Raw genomic sequence first — 11,752 nt, forward strand, 5'->3', positions numbered from 1 at the left:
AGAGAGAGAGAGAGAGAGAGAGAGAGAGAGAGAGAGAGAGAGAGAGAATATAGAGTGCAGAGATAGCATGGTACATTTAGGAAATTAATCCCTTATAAGATAGCAAATTTATGGTAAAATAAATAAATGAGAGCAAAAGAAAATTATTGAGGAGGTATTTTGCTTTGAAAAATTTGATGTCCATGAACAAAAATATGAAAGAGAGAGATTCTATAGGAAACAAAATAATAAATTTTTAGTGTCCTTCCTCCCCATGACAGATCTCTGGATCCATGGAAACAGCCCTCATCCCTCACTGCTGTCAATCATTCTCCACTTTATCCTCCTAGGCAGCCTTAGCCACTCCCATCATGTGTGATCCAGTGCAATCCAGAGGTGCAAAGAACTTAGTCATCCCAGAGAGCTCCATCCAGACTTCCTGAGTCCAGCTCAGGAGGAGACTGTAGTCACTCCCACCCCATCTTCTCAGAAGCCAATCAGCAGATGGGATATCATTTCTTACCCCTACCTAGATCCTGTACTGTATGATATGCAACACCAGATAGATACATCTACCTACAAACAGAAAACACTCCAAATATAGAATGCCTGGGCCAAGGAGATGGGTGAAGGAAAACAAGTCCTGATGAGCCAAGTGCTCAGAACCTACATAAAAAGACAGATGAGACTGGGCAATGGTGCAGCATGACTTTAATCCCAGTATGTGGGAGACAGAGACAGGAGGATCTCTCTGAGTTGGAGTCCAGCCTGGTCTACAGAGTGAGTTCCAGGACAGCCAATACTACATTGAGTAACCCTGTCTCAAAAAACAGTGCACACACACACATATACACACACACACACACACACACTTCGAGGGATGTTAAAATAGAATCCAAGGCTGAGGATGTAAGTAGTGCACTCGCCTGTCATGCACAAGGCCCTTGGCATCGTACACAGAATCGTTAGTGAGCTAGTAAGCCATTATTAGGATTAGAAGACATTAGGGCTGGACTCCTCCCCCATAGTCAACAGTTGATAAAGGCAATAACTAGAACTAAAGACTCCACCTATTGTTCAGAGGAAGGGGACCTGGTCCTGTCTTTGCCTCTGGGAGAAACTGCCAAGGTCACTAATGAATAGCTATCTGGTTCTAGAAGGCCCAAGTTTTACAGATAATTTATTTCATGGAAAACTTTCTGATAGAGAACAAGGGCAAACCATCGCCCCTCCTGTAAGACCCAATCAAAAGGGTGTGTCAATCACCTGGACAGTGGCTGGGAAGGTGGCTCAGCAGTTAACAGTTCTTACTGCTTTTGTAGAGGACCAAGATTGGTCTTTCACCACCTATACCAGAAGACTCACAACTCTCTGTAACTCCAGGTCCAAGGGATCAGACACCCTCTTGTGACTTCCCTGGACACTGTCAGGCATGTGGCACACATAAACTCATGCATAAATTAAAAAGTACATAAATTTTTATTTATTTATTTTTAACTTGTTATTGATTTTTTTTTCGTGAGTTTCACATCACATACCCCAGTACCACTCATCTCTCCATCCCCACATCTCTACCTGTCACTCTTGTAACTTTCCCCAACCCCCCAAAAAAATAAAACATACAAACAACAAAAAGCATAGAAAATATCTCATCGTGGAAGCTATAGTAAGTCACAGTGTGTCCCACAGTTGATCCCTCTGTCCAAACATCTTCATTTGCAAATGGTCATTGCAGTGAGCCATTGGTTTGGTTCAAAGGCTCTGGCTTCTGTGACACCATCAATATTGGATCCTCAACGGGACTCTTCCTGGTTATCCCATTGTTGCCCTGTGTCATGGAGATCCTGCAGCTTTGGAACAGCAGGACTGGCCCTTTCATGTGTCCCAACCATTCGCAGATGCTATAGATTTTGGGGTGGGCCAATTCAGAGCCCTCCATCTGGGCCTGGGTGCTAGCTGAGCTGGTCAGCCACACCACTTGGGCAAGCGCTCCAGCACTGCTCTGGCTAGACCACTGTCAACAGAAGGCAAAGTCAGCTGTCCTGTTCTCACGCCCTCAGGGCTGGCTCACGGGCACCCACACCTCCAGAGCCAGCTCCATTGTGCTGTCCAGTCAAGGTTCAGAATACTCTCTTCCGAGTGCTGCAGCCTTCAAGGGGCTGAAACAGCTCTCCTGCTCTCAGATGCCTGAGGCTGGCTCACCACGCCTTCTCCATCAGGACCAACTCCGCTGTCTTGCCCAGGTGCAGGGCCTGCTCTCCTGAGTGCTACAGCCAGCGAGGGGGCCGGGCTAGTTCTCCCACTTTCATGACCCCAGGAGCAGGTCTCTCAGCTGCTGCAGGTGGCAAGGGAGGAGGGAGAGGGTGCCTCCCCCACTGTCCAGGCCACCACTACAGCTCGCCAGCGCTCTTACCCTCGACCACAGCCAACTCTACTGTGCTGTCCAGGTGAGGTGCAGGGACTGCTCTCTTGAGTGCCGCAGCCAGAGAGGGGCCAGGCAAGCTCACTTGCCCCAGGGCAGTTCTCCCAACTGCTGCAGGGCGTTAGAGGTGAGTGGGGAAGGCACCCACACCCACACCATCTCACAGCCTACTGAGTGGCAGGGCCAGCTCTCCCAAGCTCTCTCCCTTGTGGTTGGCTCACCTGTAACCTTAACACAGTACAGCTCTGCTGTGCTGATCAGGCAAGAAGCAGGGCCCAATCTCCCAATTGCTGTAGCTGGTAAGGGACGGAGCTAGCTCTCCTGAGCTCACGACCCTGTGGACGATTTTCTCAACCGCCAGAGTAGGGAGCGTCACCTCCACGCCCACGCCACCCCACAGCAGATGAGTGGCAGGGTCACAGCTCTCCCATGCTCATGCCCTTGGAGCTGGTTCGCCCATACCTCTGCCGCCTGGTCAAGGCACAAGACTTGCTCTTCTGCTCCCACCAGTGAGAGATGGGGCCAGCTTTCCAGAACGCTGTATCCAGTGAAGGGCAGGGATAGTTAAAGCTATACACAGCCCCTGGGTATCGACATGGTCCCTGCCAGCTACCTGACCAGGGACATCCTATGTTCTCCAGTGGTAATATGAGCCACGGACATCGGCACCAACCCCTGCCACTGCATAGCTGCAGACCCAGATGTGGCCCTCAGTGGCATCTCAGGCTGGGACCTCACCATGGTTCCAGGTGATGGGGCTGGCTACTCATATCAGGCTACACCTCTCCACCCTCACGTCTCTAGTTCCATCTGTCCTTATAACGTAAAGCTGTTCCACTTCGTTTTCTCTCCCATCCGACCACATCACACTCCCACTGGGCACGTGGCTGGCAGGCCCCTAGGTAACATCCTTCATCTGTGCTGAACGGCATGTCAGCAAGCGGGTGTGTATGGCTCGCCTGTGCCCTGTATAGGAGGGCAGATCTGTGGATGACATGGCCATGCACAGGTCTCTGTCTGACTTCCTCCTCCTGCCCTGTGCTACCAGGATTTGATATGATTTGATTCGATTTGCTATGAATTTTATGAGTCTTGATCATAAGACAGTCTTGGCCTCCAAGCCAGGCATCAAGCTAGGATGAACAAAAGACTGCCATCTGCTCTGCCCCTGACCACCTCCAACAGGATGTCTCTTTCCCCATTGCCGGGGGGAAGAAAATAAATCTTGTTAAGAAATCCCCTCAGGAATGCTACCTGGTATAGAGACTTCAGAAATCATATAAAGCCTGCCTATAGAATAGATCACCACAATGGCCTCTTGGTCACTGTCCACTTTCACTGTTTGAGAGAGCCATCCTCTACAACACAGTATGCTCTGTCTTCTACAGACTACACTCTATGTCTCGTCTGAATTCTTCAATTGTGTTCACAAGGATCAGGGAGCAGAGGAGAAACCAGAGAGAGGTTCTAGTAACAGTATAAGCCAAATAAGCAAATAAATCAATAAATAAATAAATGTGGGGAAAAAAATACTCTTCTGCCATTCACATGCCCTGTGCCAACACAAGGGGGCAGCATTTCTAGGAGTAACCAGTAAACTGATAACTTGTATCTTTAAAATATAGTTTACAATTTTTAGTAGAAAAGTTTAAACACATATAAATTACCCCTCTTACTATATCTAAGTCTTTGATCCTGGTAAATAAAATTCCTCAAGATCAAATATGTATATTAAAATACCCTCTGGTTGCATGTAACCCAGACCTCAGATAATAGTTTCCATATAACAACAACAACAACAACAACCAAACTTCCATACAATAATCTGAGTGTAGATAACCCTTGGAAATCGCGCTACATGGATTACTTAAGCATCTCTACGTTTTCTCAGGGCAGAGGCCAGCACTGTTGGTCAGATTCCCAGCACTGAGAAAAAAACATGAAATAAATGAAGGATTTGTTTAGTTCATAGCTTTCAGAAGTTTCTTTCCATGGTCAACAGCTCGATCGCTTCTAGTTCTGTGTGTGGCAATGCAGAATATCATGGTAGATCCATAAAATGGAACAGAGTACCTCACCTCAGACAGGAGGCAGTGATAGGCAGAGAAAGCACTCATTCCCCTAGGGCACACCACTGTCTTGGTTATTTTTCTATTGCTGTGACAAACACCATGATTCAGAAAACTTATAATAGAAAGGATTTAATGTAGGGCTTACAGTATATAAAGTGAGTCTGTGGCCATCATGGCAGAAATTGTGACAGCAGGTGGGCAGGCGGGCAGGCAGGGTACTGGAACAGTAGATGATACATTACACTTACACTGTGGTCCACAAGCATGAGGCAGAGAGCGAGAGAGAGAGAACAAGAGAGCGAGAGAGCGAGAGAGCGAGAGAGCGAGAGAGCGAGAGAGAGTGAGAGAGTGAGAGAGAGCGAGAGAGCGAGAGAGCGAGAGAGCGAGAGAGCGAGAGAGCGAGAGAGCGAGAGAGCGAGAGAGCGAGAGAGCGAGAGAGAGAGAGAGAGAGCGAGAGCGAGAGAACTAACTAGGAATGATGTGGGCTTTTGAAACCTCAAAGCCTGCCCCCAGTAACATACCTCCTCTAAGGCCACACCTCCTAATCCTTTGCAAACAGTTCTACAATTCAGGACCTGAATTGCAAACAATTTAGGACCAAGTATTCAGACACATGAGCCTGTGGGGGCCAGTATAGCTCAAACCACCACACTACCCATTGACTTAGTTTCTCCAAATGCTTCCCCAAACTTTCTGTCACCTCGGTTTCTTTGCCAACTGGTATAATAAAATGCTCAATTTACATGAGAAATTGTTTCTTCTGGCTCACAGTTCCAGATCTAGCCCTCCATGTCAGGGAAGTCAAATCAGCCAGAGTTTGAATCAGCTGGATACATTGTATTCACAATCAGGAACAAATAGCAATGGATGCATCCTGTTGCTCAGTTCACTTCTTCACTCATACAGAGCAGGACCCTAGCCAAGGAATGGTGCCACCCACAGTGGTTGTGTCTTCCTGCCCCAATTGATACAATCAAGATATGGACAGCTATGCATGAATACCCACCTCCCGGGTGACTGGATTCTGTCAAGTTGACAATTAACACTAATCACCACACCTCCCAAATATACCACCAGTTAATGACTCTATCAGTAGATTAATCCATTGGTTAGCTAAGAGCCCTCTTGGTCCAAGCACTTCTCCACAATGAATCCATACACTGGAGGACCGAGCCATCAACACATGAGCCTTCAGGTGGTTGGGGACATTTCATATCTAAACTGTCACATACTCTAGTTGCCACATTTTTGTAAAGGAATAGAGAAACAATGCAAGAAGAAAGCAACACACCAAAGGCACCACCCCTCCTTTAAGTGGGGTCCTTTTAGCTGGACGATGCATCTACTGACCTGCTGTGCAGGAGCCATAGTCACCTAGCAGAATGCAGGACTCCCTAGGGAAGCGCATGCTGGAAACTAGGGGAACACCAGTTTTGTGGCTTAAATGTGAAATGTCTCCAAGTGTGTTGAACGCTTGGTCCCAGGTGGTGTCGCTATTTTGGGAGATTTTGGAAATTTTAGAAGGTGGGGCCTAACTGGAGGAAGTGGATCACTCGGTATGTATGTGTCTTTGAAGGTGGTACATTGTCTCTTGTTTTTCTCCCTCCTCCTCCTCCTCTTCCATCCTCTCTTCCTCTTCCTCTTCTCTTCTCCTCTTCTCTTACTCATCCTCTCTGCTCTCCCTTTCCCCCTCCAGCCTGAACTTCTGCTCTTCCTCCTCCTTTCTACCCCCCCCAAATGAGATAAGGCGCCCCAGACACCGAATCCCTGTACCCCCCCATGACAGTCTGCTAAAGCAACTGGACTGAACCATCTGAAATGTCAGGCCAAATCAAATCTTTTGCCATTTAGGTGGTTCCCTCGGGGGGTTGGACACAGCTACAGAAAGTTAACTCATACAACTAGTTTTCTGAACCCCATCTAGTTCAGAGAATAATGTAGAACACGGCCTCCAGGTACAACTTGGTGGCTGCCAGCTTGAACTCCCAGCAACTTGTATCTGTAAGTTGCCTGTGATCCTGTAGGTAACACCAGTTAAATTCATTGGTTTTCATCAAGCTGTACTTGAATGGTACTGTTTCTTTGGCCTTTTGTTGGTTGCCTATGTGGGTAAGCAGACATTTGTTCATCTCCCCAGGAAAAGTTAACAGTGGTTGATACAGAAAAAAATCCAAGTTTAAGTCAATCACTGACATCAGAGGCCACATGCAACCAACGTCTATGCTGACTACATTAACACTAGCTGCCAAAACCACTGGTGCTCCAGAGCTGTATGGCTTTGTTCACTGACTGTTGAAGCCAGTATACTCTGATGGACAAACTAGCTTCCCTCCACAGTACAATGAAAAGAGAAAAGTTTTTCCATTTGCTCCATCTGCAGCCAGCAGAAGGCAAAGACAGCATGGAACAGCACAAACACATCAGAATGTTTCAGTTCAAAAGGTCACATCATCCACTCAAAGCCCAGCATCCAGGATGCAGGCAGCTGCCACATCAGGAAATGTGCTTGGGAAAGAGAAGAAGCTGACTGTGGTGAGTGGACTTTTGTCTGTCAAGGTATGTGTCTCTCTTGGAGGATAGATGACTCTCATGACAATGCCACCTGCTTTTTATGTCTGGGTTATTTTCGTGTGTGTGTGTGTGTGTGTGTGTGTGTGTGTGTGTGTGTGTGATGCATGTGCACATTGCTAAAAACTACACCTAGGCCTTGAACATATTAAGCAAGCTCTCTAGCACTGGGCTATATCCCAAACCCACTACCTGCCAAGGCACTGTCGCCTCTGTGTGACAGCTATGGTGACACTGGAACTCACATAGCAGAGGAACATGAAATCTGGGAGGAGAATCTGAATATTATTCTAAACATGAGCCACTTCCAATATGATGAGAAGTCAGGAGTGGGTGCAAGGAAAGGATTGGCTTTCTTGGTCATTTGATTGAGTAGAAACCATTCTCTAACCATTATGTGGGTCACCACATGTTGTTTTCCATTCAAGAAATTTGTCCGTTTCATTTAAATTCAAAAATGTATTGACACAACTTAATAGAGAGCCACAGACACTGTAAATAACTGGAGTTTACATTTATACTGGGGCCCTTCTGCAGCCAAGCCAGAGAGTGGGGACTGGGGAACGGCTGGACTGAATTTAAATTCCTGTGTGGTTGAGCAGATATCCGAGACTGAAAGCTTTCTGAATCCTTTCTTCTCTCTTAACAGCCAGTGTTTCAGCCCAAGCCAATAGCTTATTCTCATAGACATACATATTCTGAGATCCAACTTCTATATTAATGCATCCTGTACATGGACTTCATCATACGGTAACCCCCACTCCCAAAACAATGAGTCCAATAATTAAGGTTGAATCTAACAGTGTACTTGTTTGAACAGCAGGATCCTGGAGCATGTATGCAGTTCTCTCTCATGACCACCAGAGGACACTATGTGACCACTTACTGCAATGGCGTGGCTTCGCGTCAACAGTTTGCGAAGTTAGCCTTTTTTAAAACTTTAGAAGATTCGATTAAAGCATGGTCAGTGGTCAACACGGAGATCGTAACTGCAAAATAGCTTTAGTTAGTCTCTCAGGAACTGCTATTTGGAAGGTTGATTTGAGTAAAACCAAAGTATATCCAGAAGACAGAACAAAGGACTTGGTTAAAGAAATCAAAAGCTGCAACAGTTGGTGGGGGTGAAGAGCCCCAAGCGTCAGAACTGATTGATCAGTGTGCAGTTACAGGCGCAGCTCTGGCTACAGCTGGGCACAGTGGTAGCTAGGGTACAATAGTTTAGCTGGGCCTAGGCTCTGTTTTTGACACCATCTTAAATGGATTTTGAGGGTTTCCAAAAGGAAGTTCTATTTTATTTAGAAATTTTTCAAAATTGCCACAAAGAAAACAAAAAACAAAAACAAAACAAAAAACAAAAACAAACAAACAAACAAAAAACGATGAAAGGTCATTCACACACCAAAAGACCTCGGCAGCGGCAGCTGTGTGTGCTGAAACGAAGGGAAGAAAAAGAGGAAGACAGGAAGCCTTGGACTTAGTCCTGATTAGTTTTCTCAACCTGGCAAGAACTACAGTCATTTGGGAAGAAGGAATCTCGACCAAGAGAATGCGTTCTTCAGATTGGCCTGTAGGTCGTGGTGCTTTATCACAATAGAAAAGTAACTAGTTTACAGCCTCATTCTGTATCCATTGGGTAAACAGGAGCATGTTTAAGCAGAAGTGTGGAACTGTGCAGAACATTGCTGAACCTAGGCTGTGCAGACTACAAGGCCGTGGGAGGGGGAGGGTGCACACGTTCGTGCACTGAAGGAGGAAAGGGGGTGTTTGTGGCAGCCCGAGGTCTGAGGAAAGCTGGTTCTGTCTCTTGTATTTGTTTCAACACAGCAAGGAGATCAGCATTTCCCACTGTGGACAACTCTAATTCTTTTGACTTGGGGGCATCTTACCCACCCGACCACTGTTCCTCTAGCTCAGGAGGGTGCCCCCACCCCATCTGCTCACAGTACCCTGTCATCTCGGCTCCCACTGAGGGTTCTTAGGGTTCCCTATTTTCCTCACTCCCCTCCAAGTCTAGCTGGATTGCAGAGGGATAAGTTTATGATTATGAATGAAAACTAAATAAGAAAAAAAAAAGATAAAATAAACCTTTGCCTCTGCCACGCTGGTTTCAGTCAGAGTTTTCTCACAGCAACAGAGAAGCAAACTAGGTAGACTTTACAAGACAAAATATACAGATACTAGCTGAAGGCTGAGAAGATGGCTCGACCGTACAGGACCAGATTCACAAGCATGAGGACAGGAGCCACTCTCCGGGATCCATGTAAAAAGCAGGAGAGATGGGAGGCAGAGACAGGAGCATCTCTAGAGGGCTGGGTAGCCTGGCCTGGGAGGTAAAGTTGCAGGCCAATGATACAGCATCTCAATCAAAAAGGCAGAAGGCATCTGAACACTGATAGCCAGGGGTAGCTGCCTACCCTCTCAATTCCATCCATGCATGCCCCCACATACTTACCCAAATCCACACACATTTGCACAAAAAATAAGTGAAATGGAGAAAAACTGCCTTTAAAGAACAAAATTAAATCTAGAGAGCTAGAACTTGCTGGGGTGCAAGAATCACCCACAAACCACACAAACACCAATCTCAGTCAGACAGGGATGGTTTATAGAACACACACCCCAAGACTGACTGATCAATCAGGGCCATAGCTCAGAATTCAGGGTATGAGACTGTAACCCTGAACATGTCATAAGACTGGCTGTCTTAGCTAGGGTTTTACTGCTGTGAAGAGACACTATGACCAAGGCAACTTTTATAAGAACAACATTTAATTAGGGCTGGCTTACAGATTCAGAGGTTCAGTCCGTTATCATCCAGGTAGGAGCATGGCAGCATCCAGGCAGGCATGATGCAGGAGGAGCTGAGAGTTCTACATCTTCACCTGAAGACTGCTAGCAGAATCCTGGCTTCCAGGCAGCTAGGACAGGGGTATTAAAGCCCAAACCCACAAGGCCACACCTCCTAACAGTGCCACTCCCTGGACCAAGCATATACAAACCATCACACTAGCTTGTAAGGGAAAAAGCCACGATGATGTCATGTGCAGGTACAGAAAGTGCTGCCCGGTGGTCACTAGCTAGACAGAACAGTTCCAACTTACATTTATTCTGATTGGTCCTAAGTGGAGCTTACCATTGTCAAATTTTCTTAAGATTAACAAACCTCAGAATGTACAGAACATAAACAGGGTATGTGGTCAGTACAACCCTGCTCTGAGTTAAGTTATTTTTCTGTGTCAGTGGCTGGCAGGCACATGACAGCAACAGTATGAAATAGCTGGTGGTCATGGAACAAAATGGCTACAGCTACGCTGGCCTGGGGATGGAGCAGGCCTCAACAGAACTAAAAACTTAGCAGAAGAAAAGGGAAACCTTCATGATTTTAGGTTGGTCGCTAATTTCTTACATGTGCAAGGAAACGAGTAAAGGACATAAGTTGGCCTTCCTGTTAATTACATTTCTCACTGCTGTGACCCGCCAAGGAGAAATTTCAGAGGCGAGGGGTTCATGTTGGCATTCGGTCCCAGGATCTGGTTTATCACGGAGGGGAAGAATGGCAGCAAAAGCTTGAGGCGTTCTACGCCCACAATCAGAAAGCAGAGACACGTGGCGCGAATGCTCTCTGCCCACTTGCTTGTTTTATTTAGTGAGTGAGAAACCCCACTCCATCCATAATGCCTGCCCCAGCCAGGGCAAGCCTCCTCTCTTCCATTAAATGTTTCAGGAAACACCCTCATTGACACACTTAGTGGTGTTGTACAGGTCTATCCTCTGAGGCAAACTGCCGCCATCTCCCTGAGTTCAGCTGTGCCTGCTTATAGCATCAAATGCGCTTATTGTTGATTTCCCCTCACAGGACAGATAGGGATAGTCATGAGAGTATCCAGTCATTTCTCCCAACCAGTTGTATGTAATTCTGCTTATGGCCTCAGGGAGGAGCTAGAAACATGTAACCTGGAAAGAACTGGGGAGGGGGCGCCATCTATGGAGACATAGGGAAGTCATCATCCAGCTGAGTGCAGACCTTCCCGTGTGTCTGCTTTAGGACCACACACTTCCTGCCTGTAACCCCTCACCCGTTGTTCTGTAAACACGATAAACCCAGCGGTTCCCCAGGGTGGACATCAGTGGGACGTGTTCTTCTGTTTGTCCTTGGAACCTTAGGAATAGCTGAAGACACTGTTTATCTTCCTGGGGGGAAAGAAATTTTAGCAACACATGGCGATTCGAAATCCAATCAAATTGACAATGAAAGTTAACCATCACACATACCAGCAGAATTTTCTCCAGCGGAAAGAAAAATATGCTAATAAGTGTACATCTTTAAATACTGGAGTTTAAAAAGCAGAATTCCAAGGCCAAGCTGAACTACATAGCGAGTTTTAGGCTACCCTAAACTTACATGTGGAAATTTGTTTCAAAACAAAAACAAGGGGGGCTGGAGGGGCTTAACAACCCGCAATCTAGATCCTATGCCCTCTTCACCTCGGTGTGCACATGGTGCGCTTACTTGCAGGCAGGCAAACAGTCATGCACATGAAATAAAATAAATCTTTTTTTTTTTAATTTACATGTTAGGTAGATGTCAGAGCTGTCAGAACCAGCACATAGACCGTAGGCATCTGACATCAGTGTGATATACTACTTTTCTGTATAATGCTTTCTACAGCTGAGCATCTAGAATGTCCTGACCTGTGAGTTTAGTGCAATC

This window comes from Grammomys surdaster, unplaced genomic scaffold, assembly GCF_004785775.1.
Source record: "Grammomys surdaster isolate TR1022 unplaced genomic scaffold, NIH_TR_1.0 194, whole genome shotgun sequence".
Lineage (NCBI taxonomy): Eukaryota > Metazoa > Chordata > Mammalia > Rodentia > Muridae > Grammomys > Grammomys surdaster.